Below are 24028 nucleotides of genomic sequence, written 5' to 3'. Positions count from 1 at the left end.
AGTTCAGCATGTGTGACACTACCCTGGAGGATTTGGGCAGTGGTTGTAATGGTGCTCTTAGATGCATCTGTTCCAAACTCTAATTTCACCTCCATTTTTCACCATTATAAATAAAAGTCAGATTACTGGCTGTTGCCATAAATTTGTTTCTGCTCTGTGCAACTTGCTGGAAATAAACATTCCAAGTTACGTGGCATTATTGACAACAAATACATTCATGGAGAAGACTTAAACATGTAAGAAAAACCATGCCAAGGATCTGAAGCATAGCACGAGCCTGACCCTATATCTGACACAGCCAAACTACTGTTTGTAATGTCATCCATGGAATTGCTTTGCAACTGGCAGATTTTGGGTGCTGGCTCAATCTGGGATGTCATGCACACCCATGAGTCCCAGCATCTCTGGTGATACAGCAGTGGATGAATTTCCTCTGTGATGTGCTCTCCCCATAGCTCACATTACTGGTAATGGGAACTCAATGAATAAATCCCATGGCAAACACAGCACTGAATTTAATTCAGACTTGTCAAGAATCTGAAGTAAATATTTATTTTCTTTTTGTCCTCAGATAGATTCCTCAAAGTTTGCCCCAAACTTCCAGATGACAAATTGTTCTATGGGCAGCACCTTTTTGTGCAACTGATAAGAGTCACAGGAATTCCAACAGCCTTGGGGAGCACACTGCTTATTCCTAAGGACTATTCCAGTTACAGGAGTTTGTTTCAAAGAGGATTTGTGTATTCACCACAAGCTCTGGATTTACAGCCTTTTACATGCAAGTCTCAGTCAATGGGCTCTCTGCCCAAAACCTCTAAAACCTCTAAAATACTTTTCCAAACCACAAAACCAACAAGACTCCTTCTGAATCAGTTCTCAGACTCTAATTTCATTACTTATTTACTTTGCGCCTTTTCAATTAATCTGGCAGTATATCTAGAAAGTTACCAAAATGGGGCACCGAGCCACTTGGAAAGAAAAAAAGAGAAAAAAAAAAGTCCTCTGTGTCATGGGAGATTTGCTGCACAAAAAGTCCAGAAAGTACCTCTGAAACTGCTGCAGTGCAGTGACTTCACCTGCTCAAAATCTGTGTATGTGTGATATAGAAAATGCACAGTGATATTGAGGGGGACCTGTGAAACAGCAGCAGGGGTGAGGGATGAATTTCCTCTTCTATTTATGGCTTTCCTTGTAGGTAGCTCTCCTACGGCTTTTCTCACAACACATTTCCAAAAATTATAAAGTGCTGTACACAATGTGTCTTTCTAATCCACATTCTTTAGAGCTATTGAAGTAACAGGATTTTTTGTTCTTCTTATTTAGCTATGAAACTGCTGGATAATCCTTTCTAGTTAATCCAAAACATTCAGACATTAAAGAAATATTTTAATTTAAAACATTTCCTTTAATTTTTAAGGTATAAACAGCTTTGGGAAAAGTATCCGAAATGTTTCATTGAGAATATTGAAAAAAAGAAAAAGAACCAACTTTTGAAATGTATTTTTCCTCAGACTCTTTGTGTTCAGTCCAAATACACAAATAATTTAGATATCAAGTTATGGATTTTTAAAGCTAATGTAATAAGGAAAAAATCTTGGCAAGCTCTACTCATCTCATTTTCCTTTGAGCATAGCACAGAAAATTTGGATAAAAAGCAAGCTAAACTTATTTTGTTCCTTTCAGCCTGTGCCTCCTGACCTTCTCAGGCTGTGCATACAGCTTCAGATGGAGTTTTGGGACAACCTTGCAGGGTGTGATCCGTGCTAGCTATTTGTGGTTTGAAAGAGAAATCACTTAAAAAATTCAAGGTGATTTCTGTTTCAGATCAGTTCTCATGTTCAGCACGTGAGGCTGAGGACCAGGCCCCGCTCCTCCTCTGGGGCTTATGGGCTCATGTTCCTCTGTCCTTATGGAAATTACTTGTGCAGATGCCTTTTCCCTGGTCTTAGAATTATGAGCCAAACATGGTTAAGGGATAAAAAAGGGTATTTAATAAGGATTTTTATGTGCAACAATTTGTCAAGGTGGAATACACCAAAACACACACACACACACACAGTGGATCATGTATATAATTTTTTGCACTTTGCAAATTAGCATATTTGACAAAGATTTCCCCATAAGAGCCTTAAATAAATGGTGTGACATCTCCTTATTTTAAAGTATTTCTCCACAGATGGACTCAATCCCAGTTTACAGAGTATGTTCTAGAGAGAGACTTGGTGCCTCAAGACAGAGTGAGGCTTTTTGGTCTCCAGGCCTTTAGGATGTTTGCTCTTCTGGTCTAGAAGAACACCTTACTATGGTAAGATATTAGGTTTAAAGAATTACAAATATATATGCTAAGATATGTTATAAATGTGTATAAAAAGGAAAGGCAAAAAACCATCATGGCATCAGTGCTATCTTGGGGTTCATCTTCGGAGGGAGCAACTCGGGAGTGACCGACAGCTCTGAAATCTGAGAGCATCATTTCAACCTGTGACACAGCAATCTGTGGCATCCCTGGTGTGGGGAGGATGTTCCAGCAATACCACACCGATACTGTGGAAAAGCCTCTGGAAATAAATATGGAAAAGCCTCTGGAAATAAGTGCCCTGCTGTACCTGTCATCCCTCTGTGTTGCAGGGAAAGACTTTTGACTTAATCTTTTCTGCTTCTCCACATGACTTCAAATCTGACAAGTACTCTTTTTTGAAGAGCCTTTTTTGAAGTGGGAGATTGGGCAAGGATGATTTCAGCTGCAGGAATATCTCATTGAAGGGTTTGTTTTTTTAATGAAATGGGTAACTGCTTTTTATCAATATGTATTTGTGAGGCAGAGGAAGGGCGCTGGTATCTGGGATCACTTACAAGATAAGTTAGTGCAGATTGAAAGGGTTGTAATGCACACCCAAATGAGCAGTATCCTCTTTAAGAGATTCTCCAGAACTTTGCAGCAGCACTGCAAAAACATTGCTTGCCATGTGACTTTCTGCAGGGAGGAATTCCAACAATTTTACTTATTTAAGGAAGTTGTGGGTTGGAAGACATCAGCTCTTTGTGCAATTTCTCATTTTGTTTTTGTTGATCCCCCAGTGTGTCAGACATGAGCTGTATTTCCATGACATCATGGAATTTACTGGATAGCTTAAGGAACTTGGAACAACGTGTAATTTGTACTTAAGGGGATCATTATTTGGTGCCCACCTCTAAAGTTGCTGCTGGCATCAGGCTGTTGGGGAGATAAATGTTCTGCAATGACAGTGTGGGGAGAGAAGCCCAGCAACATTAAACACCGAAGTCCCATGGAGCATCGTTGGGATGTCAGACCATGTGTCATTAATACAAAGCAGTAAAGTATTTAGAATACAATTGTGGAAGTCTGCTTGATATTTAATAAGGCCAGAAGGCTGAGGGCTTTGTCTGGTTCATTGCTTAGGACAAACCCTTAGCATTTTCTGCATCTGCAGTTTAAAGTGTGATTAGCTTCACAGAAAAGAGTTTAATTTTCTTTATATAATGCTATTATTTCAAACTTTAAAACATGATTCTTTCATGTGGACAGATCTTGGAAGCTTTCTGTTCAGTTCTGAAGATTCCCTCTCCAAATGCTGTTGGCCTTCAGTTCAGTTTCTTGGGAAGCTGAATCTCTTGAGGAAAGCTCTTTCTGCTTTAAAGATGTCTGGTTCCAGGCATCTGAACTCCTCAAAACCGAATTTGTTTTCCCATTCAAAGCACCTCTTTGCCCTTTGTTTTTAAAGGGATATTGCCAATTAAAATTGGCCACTGAGGGTAGATATATCAACTTCAGACCTCTAAATTCTCATGGAAGTGTTTTTTAAGAAAACAAATATATCTTTGCAGTATTTAGAACCTGAATATTTTAGCATCAAAAAAACTTGTGATGAAGTGGATAAACAGAAAGCCCTTTTTTCCCTATCCTTCCCAAGCCCCCTAAGTTCTGAGGTGCCAGCAAGTGGCTGTACAAAAAATGTTTGCTTAAATTAGCATTTGCTTAGTTTCTAATTTTCAGTCCAAAAACTAAATGAGCCATTAAAGGAAACCACACTAATGAGATGCACTACAAACCAAAATACGCCGAGGGCAAAAAGAAGGGGTTTTAATTTGTTCAACTTTAATTTGGGCTTTAATTTGTTCAAATCTCAAACATCTGGCTGCGATGGACATTTAGGACATCAGAAATAGACTTCAGAATATCAGAAATAGACTTTTGCAATCAGCGTTTGCCTTTCTCTATTTGCTCACTCATTTTCTTGGTGCACGGTGGTGCAGGAAAATGCTTTAAAGGGCAAAGACTCGGAGCTGTAAGCTGAACTCTGGTTTGGATGTGGACCACTGGGCCTGGCTGCCAGCTCCTTCATCAGTCAGCTTGCACCACAGCTGGAACACACAAACACACACTCTCTGTGAACACTGAGTGCCCCAGTGCTGTGCTCAGGAGCCAGGGATGGATGGAAGCATCTCTCAGAACAACAATCTCAGTGGAGATGGAGACTTTGAGCAGTAAACCAGAGCACTTTTGTTGTTCCTCTGAGTTCAGAGGCCTGGTGGGATTCCTTGGGTTAGTATTGTAGGGTTAGGATGTGTACCCTGAGCTTCCAAAGGAAGAACTTGGGGGCACAGCTGGACTTGTGAGGATAAATTGGTCACAGGACAGCTTCTTCTGGAGAATGTCTGGCTTGTGGTGACCCACTGAGAGCATCAGCGTGGCTGGCACCTGGTAGCACTTGGCAAAGTGTACCAGCACAGCCACAGCCAGCCAGGCTTATTCATCTGGTTAGGACAATTTCCCCTTTTCTGTTTTGCTCCCAAAATCAAATGTCTATTCATGCACATTTAGATTGGTCCCAGAGGAGAAATGTAGCATTTTACCTGTCCTGCCATGCAATGAGGTCCCTCATTATGTTTCTGTTTACACTGTTAACTGGATACCCAATCTGGGAATTGCCCAAGGTTATTTGACCACAAATCTTTGTAAGCAGGCTAAAATGGGATCCAGGGGACCCTTGTATCAGCTGTTGTCTGCAAAACTATTCCTGACTGCTTTCACTGAAGTTGTATCCAGACAAAACGAGCTGCGAGCTCTACCTGCTCCGTTCAGATTAGTGGAATCCACCCAGATTGTTTGCAGGAGCAGTTTTTGGGGCAGCTCCCCAGTCAGGTCAGGTGTGTACAGTTGCAATCTGGGCTGCAGTAAGAATTTCTTCTGTGCAGTCATCTTTGGCTGTGGGTTTCCTTGCACTGTAAATTTTATCTTCATGTAGCAGCAGCCTCTCTCCTCTGCCTGGAGTCGTGATTGCTCCTGCTGGGGCTCACTACCAGTGGGAAGTTCTCCATCCCTGGCAGGTGACCAGTCCATGTGCACAGCTGGATTAGCTGGATTTGTGGTTTTGTGGTTGTCAAGTAGCCTGACTTTACCAGCTTCCTTTTTTTTTTCTTCCCCCAACCCCCCACCCCCCAAAAACCTAAAAAAATAGAAAAAATAGTAAAGCTATGTGGAACAGGACTCCTTCTCTGTCTTGCAGATATACAGGTTTTGTTTTGCCGAACTTTAAGTTTTAGAGAATGCTAGAAAATGCAGGCAATTGTTTTAGAAGTATATTTTAAAACCAAGTAGTTGTCACAATTCACAGCTTTGCTCTGTGGATCTTCATACTTCTTTATCCTTTGGACATTTTCATGCACTGACCCATCCTCCTGCTTTTCATATACTTGAAATCATAGCTATGTAGTCCTTTGTTAAATATATTAATCTCAATCTACCTTTTTTCTTTGCAAAGTTACTCTTATATTACTTACAATAAAAATAGCTCTGCATGGAGAAATTTTTGTTTTTAATGGATAAAACTTAATGATGGGAGAGACAAGAATCACTAGCACCATCTATTCATTGAGAAGCACCATGTGTGTGTATCTGTGCGGAATTAGGGCACAAACCTCAATAGCTTGAACCATGAGAATTTCTCCTTTTACAGTTTTCTCTAATTCAAGGGCACTCTGCCAAGTGGAGTATCCCATCTTTGCTGATTCACATCTAAACTCCAAGTCACAAATTCCCAGCTTCTCCACTCAGTGTTTCCAGCAGAATTATTAAAAAAAAAAAAAAAAAAAAAAAAAAACAAAAAAAAAAAAACCAAACAGAAATTCCAAGCTGCTTTCTGTTGAGAAAAATAAAAATAACATTGTCAACTTTAAGGGAGGTTACCGAGAGGTTGACTTTGATTTCTGTTTGGAAATGCTGATGGCAAGACCTCTGCTCTGAGAGCACTGGGGGGCCCTGCCCAGCCTTTTTCATTGGGAGATCTAATCCATGGCTCTCAGGGGGTTCACAGAAGGCATAATCAGATTGTCTACTCTGATCCACTTGGTGTCAGAGGTCACTGAATTTCATGCAGGTTGCTCTGTAATGAGTCTTATCTGACATTCTCAAGCACTGATGACATCCAAGGGATCACAGCACTGCAGTGGAGCCAGGACCATGAAGAACTTTCCTCTTGAGTGGTTTTAGCTTCTGCATTGTCTTAATTCATGCCTAAAATCTGACCCCAGTTCCATTGCAGTATTTAAGTGTGCGACTCCATCAATTCCAATAGTTTTTATCCTTCTAAATATGTCTTGGCATCTGGGTCCTTGTGTATACAGCTGGGTTTTCATTCTACAGAGTAACAATTGCATGGGTATGTTTGGCAACTGCAGAGCATGTTGATGAAGTGGACTGTAAAATGAAGCCAATGTGGCAAATGGTAATCTGAAATGAAATGCAAGCAGCCTCTTTCTTATTCCAAATGTACTTTCCTACCAAATTGTTTGGAAATGTCTCCAGGACTTAGAAATCTGGGATGAAATGTTTAATTTGTTTTTAATTCTACAGCAAATACCTATGTAAGGAAATTAATCTGAAGCATACTTTCAATAGTAAGAGGGAGGAGAGGAGAGAAACCTGTAATCAGTAATGTTAGAGCTGGGTCTGATGCAGGACACAATTTTGGAGCTGAATTTGTTCTGTGAAAAGGGAACTTGGCAGCTCTGAGCAGTTTTGTTTTGAAGGGGCATAGTGCCATATGAGAGGAAGGTATCAGACCTCTCTGAGGCACAGAAGAGAGATTCTGAGCTGTGTTCTTAAATTCCAGTCTAACTAATCAAAGCAAATGGGATGAGGAAGCTGGGAAATTACTGCCTCAGAAACTCTCAGAAGCTGGAAAAGTAACTAACATCACTGGGTCATGAGTTACAGTATCTAAGTGCAGTCCAGGAGTATTTTGTTTTATATGAAAGAAGGGAATACTGAGAAGCAGATAGGGATAGTCTTAATACTTTGAAGAACAATCCTGCACTGGCCGAGGAGAACCATCCCCATGAATAAAAGGCTGGTTCCCAAAGATATTTCCATGTGGGTTCATCAGATTCCTCTGGAACTGAGATGCTTTTGGTCTTCTAAACTTAATTAACGTAATGGCCTTGCAGGAGTGCAGTTAGAGGAGAGCCCAGAAATGAATGGTTGAGACAGGATGGCCTAACATAATTTTTATGCGAGATCAATTGCATGCTGCCTGAATTTCCTCTTCACTTGGTTGTTTTCTCTTGAAACGTGCATCTTTATTTGATGCCCCCTTCCCTTGCACTGAGAGACAGTGAGCAATCGATTCATTTGTGGGATCAATTGAATCTGTTGTGGCTGCTTTAAAACGTATAAATACATTCTGTTTCCCTATTGGCAACCACAGAGTGACCTCAGTTAAAGCTGCCCCTTGTCACTGTGCCACTAGCCACCTCGGAACATTTACATTCTCATTTGGATTTGGATTTGAGGTTCAGAGTGCTCTGAAACAGCTGATGTGGCATGTGGCTTGTGTAAGCAAGGGATAGATATTTTCATAGAGGTGCTGGGTATTTTCTTTTTAAATCTGATATGCCTGGAGATGTCAGCCTGCTGGGTCAAAGTTTGCTGGCCCTTGGAGAGATCTGCAGGGGAATAACAATCTGTTTATAAGATGCAGTGTCTTTTTTATTAGATTATTTATTGTTGCCAAGGAGAAGAAAGCCCATTTGAGGGCATATGGGGAGCTGTGGGTCAGCACAGCATGTGCTCTGAGCTGTGCTTTGGAGCAGTAAAAGCAAAAAGCATCAGAGGAGAAGTGCATGCTGCAGAGTTTGGAACCTGAGCCTTGGAGCTTTTGTGATCTCTCTGCTACAAGTCGCCAGAAAACAAGCTTTTAATCAGGCAGAAATGCTAAGAATAGCAAACCCCACACTCATAATCTGCAAATAGAAGCCCAAACTTGTGAAACTGAACCATATGGCAGAGGGCGAGCTGAAGTGCTGCAGGCTTAGCTTTCAGTTTGCAAATGGGAGAGAGGCTTTTGCCAGCTGCATGTGCAAAAATGTGAAAGCAAAGATCTGAAGGTGACTGAGTTCAGAGGAATGCAGAAAGCTTAGTTATTTCACCCTGCACAAATACAGGTGAACACTGGAATTATATCAGGTTTTCTGGGTTAAATTATATTTTGCCATGCTGCTCTTAGTCAGAGTATGACCAGTCAGTTCTGTAATATTGTTTGTTTTGAGTTTTATGTCTGTGTGATTCTCTGAACCTGCTATTTGAAGTAGTGAGAATCCTCAAGATATCTTGAGGCTTCGAAATTAGTGGGAAGTTGCTCTAGTGGGCATGATCCTTGCCAAATAGGACATTAGAGAGGAAAAAGCATTCTTCTGATGTGAACATTTGAATTTCCTATTCAAAAAACCTTGAGATGAGGTTATTACGTAAGTGGGCTAAAATACATGTTTTTGTAAAGGGAATAACAAATTCCCTTATATATTTGTTAAAGAAATATGAGATACCGGAGCTTAACCAGGAAGGAGAGTCCAAGTCCCTAGAATTTGTTTCCATCCAAATGCAGAGATAATTTTTTTTGTTCTTTTGGACTTTGTTAGTGCTGGATCTCAATCAATCTTCCATATGTTTATCTAGAATTTCATGGGGCACAACTGGCACGTGATATATGTCCAGCTGTAAAAAAATACAGGACTTCAAGGACATCTAATCCTTAACTGGAGAGAGACAGTTTGATTTGTCATATGCACTATTCTGCTGAATTTTGGTATATTGACAGGAGTGGGACAGAATGAAAAAATAATCCAGTAAATCTTTGCAGGAAGACTGAAAGGACAAGGCTGACTTCAGTGCATGGTTCAGGCTTTGCCTCTGGAATGAAAGAATCAGAGGAAACTTGCAGTGATGAATTTTTATATGTTATTCTCAAAGCATGGTGCTGGGAGAAGTGGGGAGCTGCCTTCTTATTTGCTGGGACTTTTCTGAACTGAAAGATATTTGCTCTGCTGAGAAATCAATGTGAGAGCTATTTCAAGGATATATCCCACAGATCCCATTATTCAGCAGACCTGAAATTCCCATCCCCCTTTGACACCGAAAATGGAAAGTTAAGCATACAAGTGCAACAGAGGGCTTCAGCATTCTGCTAAGGACACACTGGATGAACTGGTTGGTGCTGCCTGCTGGGCAGGTGGTGATAGCTTGTCACACTTTACCTGCTATAAAGAGCTGGAAGGTAACTGAAGTAACCTTGCGAAGAATGGAAGGTGCATGTGTTTGTGCTGCAGTAGATCACTCAAGGTTTAGGATCACCATGACATGGGCTCCTAACTGAAGACATGACATACCAGGAGAAAAAAAAAAGATGTGAATGTGCAATTTAATGAGTGATGTGTTGAGCTGCACAGGGAGTTCCTTTTCACAAGCAGCCCCTGATGGTTCCAAGCCTCCTGGGGCTCTCCTTGCTCTTTTTACAGCCAGATGCCTTGGGTTTTTAGGGCCCAACAGCTAAAGGTTTGCTCCTGAATGTGCTCTGTAAGGGTTTTACTGAAGTAAAATAATAATAATCAGTCTCCAGTGCTGGAACTGCAGCCACAGGTGCCATGCCCATGGTACCAACTTCCTATGGTGTGCTGCACAGAGACTCTGCATTATTGTATTTGTAAGGTGCTCCCATGAAGGAAGGAATGATGAATCTGATTCTGTGTTCTCAGAAAGCTAATTTATTATTTTATGATACTAAAGAATACAGAAAGGATACTTACAGAAGGCTAAAAAGATAATAATGAAAACTCGTGGCTCTCTCCAGAGCCCTGACACAGCCTGGCCCTGATTGGCCAAAGAGTGAAAACAACTCACAGCAGAATGCAATGGAACAATCACCTGTGGGTAAACAATCTCCAAACACATTCCACATGAGCACAGCACAGGAGAAGCAAATTAGAGAAGAATTTTTTTTCTTTTCTTTGAGGCTTCTCATCTTCCCAGGAGAGAAATCCTGGGTGAAGGGATTTTTCACAGAATGTGAATGTGACACTGGATCACAAAGCACAGCTCATCTTTCCCACACCAATCAGTCCTCACTGCAGTTCTGCAGACAGTTTATATGTTTTTATAGGTGCAAACACACAGAAGAATAGCTGGCAGTGCTGAAGGGCTGCCCTGCTATCCAATGCACTTTGCTGGAAAGTGGGTGGGATTTTTTTTCAATTCTTTCTGATTTACCCAGGGGCAGACCTCCCCAGACACAGGACTGCTGTTTTTCTCAAGTCTGTCCTCCCTGCTGGCAGATGACCTGAAATATTGCAGAAGCTGGCAGGGATCATTTGAAAAAAGTGCTTTTTACAAAAAAATGGAAGTTTGCCTCTCCTCTAGTGAGTACCTTGAAGCTTCATCAGCAGTCCTGCATTCAGCTAATTCATATTATCACGAATTACAGTTAGGCTGAGACTTCTGTTACATACAATTGTAAAAGAATCCTAGTCAATTAATAAGTCTTAAATTTTTTGATATAATATTAATTTCTGGCAGCTCTGAAGTGCAGAACCTACGTATTTGTGTAAGTTTAAACAAAAAAGCAATTTGGACAAGTCCTGTGGGCTGTCCTGTGTGAGCTCAGACAAGTTCATCCAAAGCAGAGGTCTAGAATTAGCTGTGCACTGAAGGCAAAAAGGCCAGGTCTATCACTATTTCTTGTGTTCCCTATCAACAAAAGGATAAGAGGCTCTACAGAACAGGACAGCAATGCTTCTGCCTATGGAATGAGAACATCCTTTCCCCTACCCTGTAGCCAAAATACTTTAACTAAGTCTGATGTTCTCACCTCCTGAATTAATGTACAGTTGAATATTTCTAGTGAGTCTTAACTGCCCCAGCTCTTTTTGCCCTGTACCGTTGTGGACATCTCTTGGAGGGAAAGCTGATCACACTTTTTTGCTCTGATGAACTGAGATGTTCAAGTCAACAAGCACACTAAGCTGCTTTACTTGGGGTTTATTTGTTTTGAATTTGATTCTGCTGTTCTTCATATATTCCCATTGTAGTGTACATGTTCAGAATGTTTACTTGATTCTGTAGTTGCATAAATGGTGTAGGAAGGGAGGCCTTCAAAATACACAGCTGCTAAATTATGCAGGTTTGTTTCTAGTAGATGATAGCTGTGTTGTGTAACTGTAGTGGACCTGATAATTCCTTGAGCTGCCATAAGTTCACTCTCTGCATTCTAGCTCTGTTTAATCATATTCAGATGTTAATCTGATGCACATGCTGTAATTTAAGATTGTGACATTGAATTTTTGTCTGTTTATCCAAATACAGTAATGGTTTTTAATTTTGGTTATCAGGCATACAGTTGTTCAGGCTCTGGCCACTAGATTATGCACTCTTCTGCACAGGCTGAATATCAACCTTCTCTTTTCCCTCTTTAAAACAGGTGGAAGATGCCAAATATGCATGGACACCTAGGTCTCCTATTGGTTCCAACAATACCAATACTTATTTGAATTGAGTTGTACCAATATTTGCATCATTTGAATTGAACAGTTCTAATACTTATTGGTGTTGAATACCAATACTTATTTGAAATTACCTTTTGTGTGATCATCAGGGTAATTCTTCCTGAAGTAGTTAAAAAAAAATAGAGTTGAATGAGATTGAGGTTTTTGGTTTGTTTTGGTTTCCATCCCAGGGGCGGGAGCAGGCTGCCAATGGTCACCCTACACACAGGCTGCTTGTGCCTTGGTGCTTTCTGTGTGTCAAAGGTGGAAGAGCTGAGGTTACACCTCCTGTTCTGGTGTTTTTTAAACAGGGTGATGGCAAAGAAAGGCTGCCAGAGTGGGTTATCAGTGCAAACAGTGCACATGGTTTCAGCCTGCTTCACTTTCTGAGGCAGGATAGTTCTTGTCTTGTTGGGAACATTGTCTAGGAGCTGTAGATAAGAAATTTCTAAAGGTAAGTAAAAAGCTAGACTCTCCCATTAGTTTTACATTAAATAGAAAAATTTATGTGTGATTTTGCTGATTTTAGGTGATACTTATTTATCACCAACAAAATCTTGTTTGCTTTGGAAACCTTTGCTTCACACAATTACCTGGCCACCTACTCGCTGTCTGCTAAACATCACAGTGCTTTATTAAAGAAAGAATTGGATGTTTTATGGAGGAAGTATTGTGGGATTTGGATGTATGTAGGTGTTGATAACAGTATTAATGGTCTCCCAGGACCTTTTCTGCACTGCTATTACCCCACCAGCCCACCCCTAACCTGTGGCAGTCCCTGGGGTATATCTGAAGTTTAGCATTTTGTGTTTGGCTCTGCTGAAGTGTGTGATGCTGCTCAGCTCATTTCTGCTGTTTGTCAAGGCCCCTTTGACCTGCAGAGATGTGCTGGTGTGACCTTGTTCTGGGCCCAGCACCCCAGTCCCTTTTCACAAGCAGCCCCTGATGGTTCCAAGCCTTCTGGGGCTCTCCTTGCCATTTTTATAGCTGGATGCCTTGTGTTTTTAGGGCCCAACAGCTAAAGGTTTATTCCTGAAGGTGCTCTGGAAGGGTTTTACCTAAGTCTTCTAAGCGTTGCTGTTGTATTTGCGGGGATGACCCGAGGAATGCAGGAATGATGAGGAGGACTCCATGTTGTCAGAAGGCTAATATATTACTTTATTATACTATATTATATTAATGAATACTATACTAAACTATGCTAAAGAATACAGAAAGGATACTTACAGAAGGCTAAAAAGATAACAATGAAAACTCGTGACTCTCTCCAGAGCCCTGACACAGCCTGGCCCTGATTGGCCAAAGAGTGAAAACAGCTCACAGCAGAGCCCAATGGAACAATCACCTGTGGGTAAACAATCTCCAAACATATTCCACATGAGAACAGCACAGGAGAAGCAAATGAGATAAGAATTGTTTTCCTTTTCTCTGAGGCTTCTCAGCTTCCCAGGAGAAAAATCCTGGGCAAAAGGATTTTTCACAGAATGTGAATGCCACACGTTGCAAAGTGTTGAATAAAAATTTAAACAACAAATTTGATATTGGCATCATGGGTATTAGTAGCATGCAGGTATCTTAACTCTGCACTGAAAATGAGCCATCTGTCATTGAGCTATGAAAAAGTAAATTGGGAGCCAGGAGCAGCTCAGCAAACACCTGTAAATGTTTTGGGTTTTTTTGTATTAGCCCTGTAACTTATGTCACAGACTCCAACATCTGTCCTCAGAGTCTGGAACCTTGTTAGCAAATCTCTCTCTGGCAATTGCCTCAGCTTGATGCTGAATCATTTAATGCACTTCAGCTTTGATTTCTGCCTTAATTCTTGTCTACCAGATCTCTACAAATGCTGTAGAGATTAGGTGGAAAACTTTTTTCTTAGTTGAAGGAATTTTACCAAGCATCTCAAGTCTGTAATTTTCCATAACTTTGCCACTAGATTATTGGGGGCAATATTTAACAAGAGGTAAAACAGGACATAATGGATAATATCTGCTACTAAATGTTCTGATTTGGGCTTAGGAAAGTGATCAAAATAGTCAACATGCTATTTCATGAGACAATGAACTGAATCTTGTTAACAAGAGAATGTACAGAAAGACCCCAAACCAGTGCAGTGCTATGTAGGTTGGGTCAAGCACAGAAAAGGGGAGGAAAAACCCCTCAAAACCAAGCAGTCCTGACTGTGCCATAATGCAAAGTAACAAGAAAGAATTCCATTGTAGCAGAAAAAAAAAGGAACTATACAGGGAGTACAACACTGCCATGACTGACCTCGCCATAAATATTTTTGGGTAGGATTCGGTAAAGTTGAAAACAACTGCACTTCCAAGTGTGACTATTGATTTTTTTTTTTTTTCTGTGTTGGCATGAAGTTTTAGAGCTTGGAAAACTGGGGCCAGATCTTTGGGAAAACCACTTTGTCCCTGTCACCTTGTAATACTGCTAAAAATGAAGTTCATGTTGTTCAGTTCTCTTGTGCACAATCAGGTGCAGATTTAGCAGCTGCATTTGAAAATCACTTTTAAAATTCTTTTGCTTGCTTATTGCTTAGATGAGGTGTGCCAAAGTTCACAAAATTTTGTAGAGTTTAATTCATTGAATGTCTTAATACAATTTCAGATCTTCTGCAGCGTTCTAAATAAGTATGAAATCTTAGAAGATAATTTTGTGCTTGATCTTACATTTGTTTGAAGTTAGTGCTGAATTTCCCATTGATTTCATTAGCATGGCATGAGGCTCCTGGGGCAAAAGTCTCAGTGTATTTTGGTCTATTTTTGGACTTATATTTGCAAGAAGAGTGGAATGAGTGCAGGCATCTCTCATGAGTCAGAGGAGAGAATTCTCTAGTGGGCTTAGTTATAATAAATTTAGCCCAAATTCTTCAGCTGATAATTAGGACTAAGGCAGGGGGGAAACAGGGAGTACCTTGTCAGAGGTAATATAATTCCTGACCTCCTCCAATAAGCTAGAAGTGCTGTAGTAAAAATAAAAATAATTTTTAAATAACTGGGCTGACTGTGATTTCTGTCTGATTTGCACCTTTTCTAATGAACATGATATCTGCTGCAACCAGATCTGACAGCAGAAACTTGGAGGTATATTTCATTAGAAGCTGATACGTTCAATTTTTTTAGGAATATATTTTTAGGGCTTTTTAATGGAGTTTATTAATTGTTTGCTTCTCTTAATGTTACATTACAAGGTGACTATATACTCTAATGTAGGCATACCCACCTTGACTTTACCGACAATACTGCTAAAGCAGAATAATCTGTGCTCTGAAGAGCTGCCTGCTTTGCCAACAGTAGCTTTTGATTAATAAGCTCAGATTTTGTGGTCTTCTCACCCTGCAGCACAGTCAGGTGACTCTGTTGGTGCCTCTGGGGCAGGCAGTGAAAGAAATCAGCAGTTCAGGCAGGAATATAAAGCCCAAACCATGAAGCCAGGTGCTCACCTCTTGGGATCTCTGGGCTGATGACTGTTTGGTATCTTGGGGGTTTTTTTTTCTGGTAGGTTTGTTTGTTTTATGGTTTATTTTTTTTACCTTCCTATATTAAAATTTGGAAACTAGCCCTTGGTTACATATTTAGAGGTCAGATTTGGTGCCTGTTCCAGTTAAATGTGGAATATACCCACCCTGTTTCCATTCCGTCCGGGGAGAAATTGTGTGCTGCCAACTCCATTTCAATAAAGATCATAAAACTGTCTGTCTCCTTTGTTTCCATGAATTGTGGGAAGCCTTTTAGCAGGAAATGTTAAATGTGGGTTCCCACATACCACCAAGACTATCATTATCCATTGCAAAAGGGCATATAGCAATTGAGCCCAATTTGGTTTGGCCTTTACTAACTTCATCCTTGATTCCTAGTAGACTGCCTTATTTCTCTGTCAATTCATTTTCCATGTAGCTGAAGAACTTTTATACACAATAAAACTTAAAATGGTTGTAATTTATTCTCTTCAATATAATTTTGACATCTTTCTGTCCCTTTTTGTAGATGCATTCTCCCTAATGGTCAAGAAGATGAATATTTCTGGAATTGCCTTAGGAGGATTTCCACTGGAGAATAAAGAGAGACCAAAGTCTCCTAGGACTACCAAAATGCCTGCCTCATGAACAAAATATGATGTGGACAAAGTGAGATAGATTTTGGGACTATAAGCTGTTCACTTTAGCAGGAACTGTGTTATGTGATGGCATGGGCATAGTTTTGATTGAAAACGCTGAACTTATTTTGCATATGTAATGGTTACTGTACAAAACTGATGTGATCATAATTCATTTAAATGCAGCTAATAAATCTGTCCAGCCTGAAGGTTTTTTTGTTTTTTTAAATGACTGTGGTAGAATGTGAAATCCTGCACTTTGGTTTTAGAGTGTCCACAGCCCATTCCCAGCAGTGTGATCTCTTAGAGAATTGAACAAATCCTAATTATACTGTACCATGTTGCTCTTAGTCAGAGTTTAACCAACAGTCGGTTCTGTAATATTAACTGTTTAATTAATATTAATTGATTTCACTGGAAACACTTAGTTTGTGAGGTGCAGATTTCCATGGATGTGGTGACTTCCCACAGATCTTTCAAGCCATGCTCTGAGGCATGAAGAGGTCAAATGATTTATCAAAGTCTCACAGAATGCCAGCTGAAATTAAGATCTGATGTGCTTCTGGTTTGATGCAGGTTGCTACTCCAGCCACTGGAACACAAAGCAGCTTAGCCAGGCTGGGAGGTGACCCTGGAGCTGTTGGCTGAGCACTTGAGAATTGCAGTAGAAAATGCTGAGGGATTTGCCTGTTTTTCTGGATAGTTTTTTTTTCTGCATAAATTTTCCTGGTTAAATTTGGCAGGGACATGGAATCATCGCTCATTTAGAGAGGGACAGGAAGGTGTTGCTTGTTCTTAATGAACAGTTCTTGTAAAATTCTAATTTCTTACTGTCTCTGCAAGTTTTTGATGATAAAGCAGAGCTGTTACATGGAGTGATGATCTGGGGAAGTGGGTATGAATTCTCAGCTGGATTCCTGTTACTGCCTTCCCAGCAAAGCAGCCTGTCTCAAGCAGGACATGTTTCTCCTCTCCCAGGGAAGAAAAGCCTTTAGGAGAGTGATTTGCTCCTTCCAAGCACAGGAGCACTGCTCTGGGATTAGAGGAATTCTCTGGGTTTGAGCTGCTGTGTGGCATTCACATTCCCTGAACATGATTCCTTCACCCAGGGTTTTTCTCCTGGGAAGCTGAAAGGCAGACAGAGAGGCCTCAGAGAAAAGGAAAACAATTCTTATCTCATTTGCTTCTCCTGTGCTGTGCTCATGTGGAATGTGTTTGGAGATTGTTTACCCACAGGTGATTGTTCCATTGGATTCTGCTGTGAGTTGTTTTCACTCTTTGGCCAATCAGGGCCAGGCTGTGTCAGGACTCTGGAGAGAGTCATGAGTTTTCATTATTATCTTTTCAGCCTTCTGTAAGTATCCTTTCTGTATTCTTTAGCATTGTTTAGTATAGTATTCATTAGTATAATGTAGTATAATAAAGTAATAAATTAGCCTTTTGAGAACATGGAGTCCTCCTCATCATTCTCTGCATTTACAATGCTGCTGTGCTCTGGGTTTATTCAGGAGGCAAACGAGAAGTTTCTATACAAGAGGAAAAATACTGAGCCACTTGTGAACATAAATCTTGGTGCTGGACTCACTGGGTTTTCAGCAAGAAAAAGGTGCATTGGTCTTGCTAATATTTAAGATTACAGATGGAGTTGTAGCATTTTAAAAGAACTCCTGTTCCTTGGACTTCTCCATTTTACTACACTGTTCTAGTAAGGATATTACCTTAGCTTCCCTCTGGAAAATGGCCAGGGAACCTCGTGAAAGTTTTATGGCAGTTTATTACTGCCTAATTCACCTTTCAAAGTGACAGGGAGATTTTCAATTGCTTTCCAGAACTTTGTCCTTGCTTGCTGTGTCTGAGGGCCAAAGTTTACACCAAATATTACAATGTCTGAAGCAGTTAAGACTTGTCATTAATTTCGTGCTCATATTTAATCCCAAATAGACAGTGATTTTGTCATGTTGAAAAAGGGCTAATTTTGGAATATTATGCTAAAACACCACACAGAAGTGCTTAAAACATTTATTTTTTTGTGATTTCTAGGTAAGGAATTTTGTCTTTGATTAACACATAACTGAACATGCAGTTGGATGTGTCTAGAGAGTTTATATTCAGCATGGCAATAAAAACATCCATTAAATATCAAAAGGAAAAACATGTTTTGAAACACGTTTAATATTTTGGGTGTGTTTTTTTTGGTTCTTTCTTGACAGAAAGGTAGTATAGTTTTTGGGGTTTTTTTTAGTTCTCTAGTAAAACATTTTATTATGCTTTTAAGACTTGGTGAGTTGCGCTTCTACTCCTGAAGCTGTTTTGCTACGCTTCACTACTGAACTTTCATTAGAAATGGATAAATCCTGTAGTGCCTTCCCTTGGGAGGGTAACTGATTGGGTTCAGTTAGCATGCAGGAGACGTGAAACATTCTCATTGTTCCCTGCTTTCAAAAACTACCAAAAAGCAAAAAAAAAAAAATTAATTATTAATTTCTTGTTTCATATTTTTTTCAAAATGCTGTTGTACTTTAATACACATAAAGAATTTCCTTAGGTGCTTTTTCATTGGAATTAATTTTGAATCAAACTCCATTACTTTAATATGGTATTAAACCAGTTTTTTACTGTCTCAGGAATTGTGTTCACATAGCAAAGGTGTGCCAAATGTATGGAAACCCCTGCTTGATTAGCAGCCTGATAGATTTCACATGTAATTTTTTTATATCAAGAAAGGAAAAGATGATGTCTTTTATCTGTGGACTTTTGGAGAGGAGATGTTGCACACTAGCACAGCTCTTAGAGGTAAAATTGTCACACCAAACAGTCCAGTTTGTGTCACTTGAGGAGATGTAGCACAGAATTAGATGTTACACGAGTTTATGTAGTGCTGTTTTCATAGGAGCTGTTAAATTTGGCAGGGACTAATTTTATTATGTGCTGGTTTTCTTCTATCCTGGTGACAGGCAGAATTAGGGAAAAGCCAAAATATTTCAGCTTCCTCTAATTTTTGGATGCCCAATTTCAAATTCTAGGCAGTGGTTTTGCAAAATGTATAATAGCTCTTGGTCACTAAGATGTGGCAATGGGAAAGTGAAGGAAATTTCCTGATTTAAAAGGCATGAGTTTGTTTCACCCCTCAGCCCAACTGATCTGGGAGGTTCATGCAAAGTAGGAGGGGAAAAAGTCATATGTAACAAATATTGAATTTGTGATAAGACCTTCACTAAGCAAGACCAAATAATTCTTTAATAACAATTCTGTGGCCTTTAAAAACTTGGGGTTTGAAGGCTGTGAGCAGGGATTTGGGTTTGTGGGCAGTTGCCCTCTGTTACACAATTGCCCTGTGCTGTAGCACTGGGCAGGGATGGAGCCTGGTAACATTTCCAGCATTTTTATTTGGGGTGGTTTGCTTTGTTTGCTTTGATTTCTTCTGTTTGTGTGGATTTGGTTCTTGTTTTGTTTGTTCTTTTTTACTTTTTCGCTTTTCTTTTGTAAATAAAATAGAACCTATTTGTCCTGGAGGATTAATTCCAGTTTTTCCTCTTCAAAATCTGTTTTGGTATTTTGATAGCAAGAGAAAATGAAACTTGCAAAGTAATCCCATCTACTTGAGACAGGATTATTCTCAGAGGCCGTCAAATGAAAGAATCATCACAAACAGGTCTTTTTATGCTGTAGAGCTCTCGTGCAAAGTTTTGATGTAAATGGGGTACCAGATTAGTTCAGCTGGAATCGCACAAATGCTCTAATGTATTACAGCAACAGCGAAGTGCAGACTTTCCAGTCTTGCCAATATAAAATCAAAGTTGTACTTCTGTAATCTACTAGCAGCCAACCATCTTCAAACCACTCTATTTCTAAAATAAGCAATTTGGCTGTGGTGGCCCATTTTCTAGTTGTATGGCTTTGCATAAATGCTCTTATTGGCACAGCACTGGAGTGTCACAAAAGCACGTCTTTGGTTTTGCACTATAAATTTGAAGATAATTTCCTGCTTTTAGTTGTGGGGTAAAAAGAAAATCGTAAGTTTCAAGGGCTTCCAATTTTAGAATTACCTGTCTTGCATTTGCTGAGAAGTGTCATTTAAAAACTTGTATTGAAATATTGAAATTATCAACTTGGTTGCTCTGCTTCAGCCCTTTAGTGTGTGCACTCTGTTTTCAGGTGTGCAGACAGGATGGGCTCTGACAGAAAACAGAGGTTTCTCTTTAGTTCTGGCAGTAGCAATGCCAAAATATTTTCTGTGGTCACTCCTCTCTGGGATATTTCGTCCTTGTCTGACACCTAACATGATTCAATTCCAGTGTAATCTTCTGATCACTCCTCTGTGTCCCTTTATCAAACATTTGGAATCTCCTGATTTCTGTTACCCACAACAATTATTGCCCTTACTCATCCCTACCTTACCTACAAGATTTAGTGCACATTGAATGTGTAACTCCTTTATCACAGTGTGATGATGAATTTACCCCATACACCCCTATTTGTCTATGAAACATCTCCTACATCCTGAAATCATGCTGGAATTTGAAAATACTGTAATAATTCAGAAAAAATACAAGAATTTTAGTCAGTTAGCTGGTATTTCTCAGTGTGCTCACAAATAATGGAAGTGGATTTATCATGTTTAATAGCAGAATTTCTTGTGCATCACTTTGACTAAATGCAATAAATATTATACTTGAGCCAGGTGAAATGTTATATAGCTAGTCAAGAATCTGCTATGTGTATTTCATAAGCCCATTTTCAGGTTTTGAAGATTTTTGGCAGAAGTAGGTGCTGATCTCATTGCAGGTTTGCTGGCTTTTTTTTTTTTTCCCTGTCAGGAAGGTTTGGGTGATTTATGGCAGCTTTGCCTTCTTATGATCATTTAGCTTATTTCCTGTGCAAGGCAGAGTAATGCTGGCCACAGGTGCAGGCTGGGGGCTGTGAAGGGAAGGAGGAAACCTCACTGCCCTCTGAGGGTTCCTGAGGAAGTGGAGAGGGAGGTGTTGGGCTCTTCCTCCTGAGATCCAGTGACAGGACATGTGGGAATGGCTCCAGCTGGGCACAAGGAAGCATTTCTTTACTGGAGAGTGGGGTCAGAGCCTAGAACAGGCTTCCTGGAGAGGGGGTCAGTGCCCCATGCCTGTCAGTGTTTAGGCGACATTTGCACAGTGCTTTTAATAAAAAGTTTTGGTCAGCCCTGAAGTGATCAGGAAGTTGGACAAGGTGTGATCATTGTCAGTGATGCCTTGTGAAGGCTGACCTAGAACAGAGACTAGACAGAGATAAAGAATAAAGCAGGGATTTATTAAAAGGCCTCCACAGATCCACCTTGTGCAGCACAAGAGCCCAGCCAGGGCTGCACCCAAGATGAACCAAAATGGTCACAAAATGCACGAGCGCTCACGGGGTCTCTCACTTTTATCAGTTCTGCTCTATTTGCATATTAGAGTTCATTGTCCAATTCCAGCTTTAGCCCATGCAGTCCCATCCTGCTTGTTTTTCTCTCTTCAGCCCATGTTTTTTGTGCTCTTGGGCCTGAGATTTGGATCATTTGTCCTTGGTCCCCAGCTGGAGCAGGAATTGTTTTGTCTCCCTGCTCTGTGCAGAGAGCTCACCATTCCCTGATATGAAGCCCAGACCCACACATTAAAACAGCACAGAATGTGAAAAATATAAAAGCTAAATGTGAGGTATCACCAGTCCCTTCCAAAAGGAATAGTCTGTTCTATTTTAACACTTGGAGTGAGTTACAGTGTCTGGCACTCTCAGTGGCCAGCAGGAGCAAGCAGAATCTCTCAAGAACTGTGCCTTGATTAATTCCCAGAGAATCTAAAATATGCTCCTACCTCCAAGATCTCAGCTTAGCCATGCTACTAAACCAAATAAGGATGATTGGGGTGCACAGCCATCTGCATGGCATCCTGAGCTGGATCTTGTACTGCATTTGGGACTTGGGTCCTGATGTGGGGACACGAGCTGTAACAGATGGTGACCACTGCTGACTTTGGAGTTCATGGGGGACCTTTCATTAGTGTGGCTGGTGACATGCATCTCCTCACGCAAGCTTTTCCATCTCCTGGAAAATCAGGGTATTTCTTTGCAACATCCCCATCTTGTTTCCAACACAGGCTTTCAGTTTGCCCCATGAGCAGTGCTTGGTGATATTTTCTGCGTTTAGAAAATGGCCCAGTAGTTGTCAATGTTTTAAAATAACTGCTCAGAAACTGTTTGTGACAATAAGGGCAAGAGTGTGGAGACATTTGGGAATGTGGGTCTCCCAGCAGTGATCACTGGGAAGGTGAGCTGCTGGCCTGAAATGCTACCCCATTCATCTTCCTAAAAAAATTCATCTTCCTAAAAAAAAAATATGACAGTGTGTGACAACTGATCTGTCACTGGAAGGAAATGCTAATCCACATCTAGCACACCCCTGCAAGTAAAACAAAGCTTTATGTACAGGAACAGTTTTAAAACCAGAATTCTAAATTAATGTGAGAGTATCCTTTAAATCAATTTCTTCTCATGTTGTGTATTTAACTGCACAGTGGCACGTCAAGTTTGTCAAGAGACAACTCACTTCCTTGTTTATAAACATGACTTCCCTTACAAAGCCGTGAGACTGGACTTGAACCCTGGGAATCAAACTGTGAAAGATTCCTGGAGAGAACATACAAAGAGATAGCTCTCACAGCTTTGCATAAAATAGTTTTTTCTGTGGTTAGCAATAACTTACTTTTAAGGCCCATTATTTCAGGACTCTTGGGAAAAAACTTGGCTCTAGCAGGAAATGAGTTTTTCTGTTTCTTTTTTATTTTATTTTTCTCACAAGTGATTTATGGCTCTGTGTGTTACTGCTGAAGCAATACTGCCCAATATCACAGGATGGGTACAGATGTCTGCAGAAGTTTACTTTCACCTATTTCATATCTTTTCACAATATAATTTTGGACAGACCCTAGAAGGTCCAGTGCTTCAGCTGGACTGTTTTCCTTGCTGGAAAAGATAATACTGAGCATTCTTCTTTCTGACATCAGTGGCTTTTACCTTGCTAATGCTGCAGTAGCTAAAAACTGAGAATTGGAACTGCTGGATGGATGGCCCTCCTAACTATTCCATTAATCTGTGGGAGGCCTATTTTACTTATAAGCTGCCCTGCCACATTCCTATGCGTGGCCTCCTTTAAGCCTGGCATTTAGGACCAATTGTTTAAAACAATCTCTTGTTCTAGCTGGTTGGGGTGAAATGGAGCTATCTGTCAATTTGAAAAGGTCACTGGCTGTGTCACAATGACAGTGATTCCAAATTATCCATTAATCTCCCAATTTAAAATTGTCATCCTTCTTATTACAGCCAGCCAGCCACAGAGGCTAAAATAGACCTCTTCTCTTACACCCATGACCAAGCAGCATCTTTATTAGCTGGCAGATAAAATTGGCAGTGCATCCCAACATTAAATATTCATTGACCGCTCTCTTAAAAAAAGATGTCTGCTAACAAGTTGAGAATATATGAGAAAACAACCAAAGAAATTACAATTGATTTTCTTGTCTTATCTGCCAAGATTTTGGCCATATGATTAGTGTAACACACTCAGCATATTCCTGTATGAGTTTGAGTCAGAGGGTGATCTATGCCAGAGATTCCGTGGCCCCTTTTGACATTTTAGCTTTTTTTTGGTTTTTTTTTTTGTTTTTTTTTTTTTTTTTTTTATATTGGGGACACACACAAGGGTAAATTAGTGTATAGAAAGTGTAATTCTCCATGGAAAATAAGATTTAATATATTTTGCATTGTCAAAGGAATAGCTCTGGAAGATGGATAAAGTCCCAAATAAGGGGTTCAAGCCTGAGAGAGGTTTTGTTTTCTCACACAGGATGATGTTGTGGTGCTGATGAAGTTTAAGAACAGGGGAGAGCTCTGGGCCACCTGCTGCTCCTGAGGGGAGTGAGGGCTGAGACTCTGCGTTTCCATGCCTGTCATCCATCATCTGAGCCCCAGCTTCACTGCTGCTGCTGTTTGGAATTTAAAAGTTGTAACTTGGGGGCTTTATAAACTGGTTAAATGGTGGGAACATGGCAGTGTCCCTGTTGTGAACAGAAGTGTAATCACC

Source organism: Onychostruthus taczanowskii, unplaced genomic scaffold (assembly GCF_017590055.1).
Source record: "Onychostruthus taczanowskii isolate IOZ18803 unplaced genomic scaffold, ASM1759005v1 scaffold51, whole genome shotgun sequence".
NCBI classification, from domain to species: domain Eukaryota; kingdom Metazoa; phylum Chordata; class Aves; order Passeriformes; family Passeridae; genus Onychostruthus; species Onychostruthus taczanowskii.
This window is presented reverse-complemented; position numbering follows the sequence as displayed.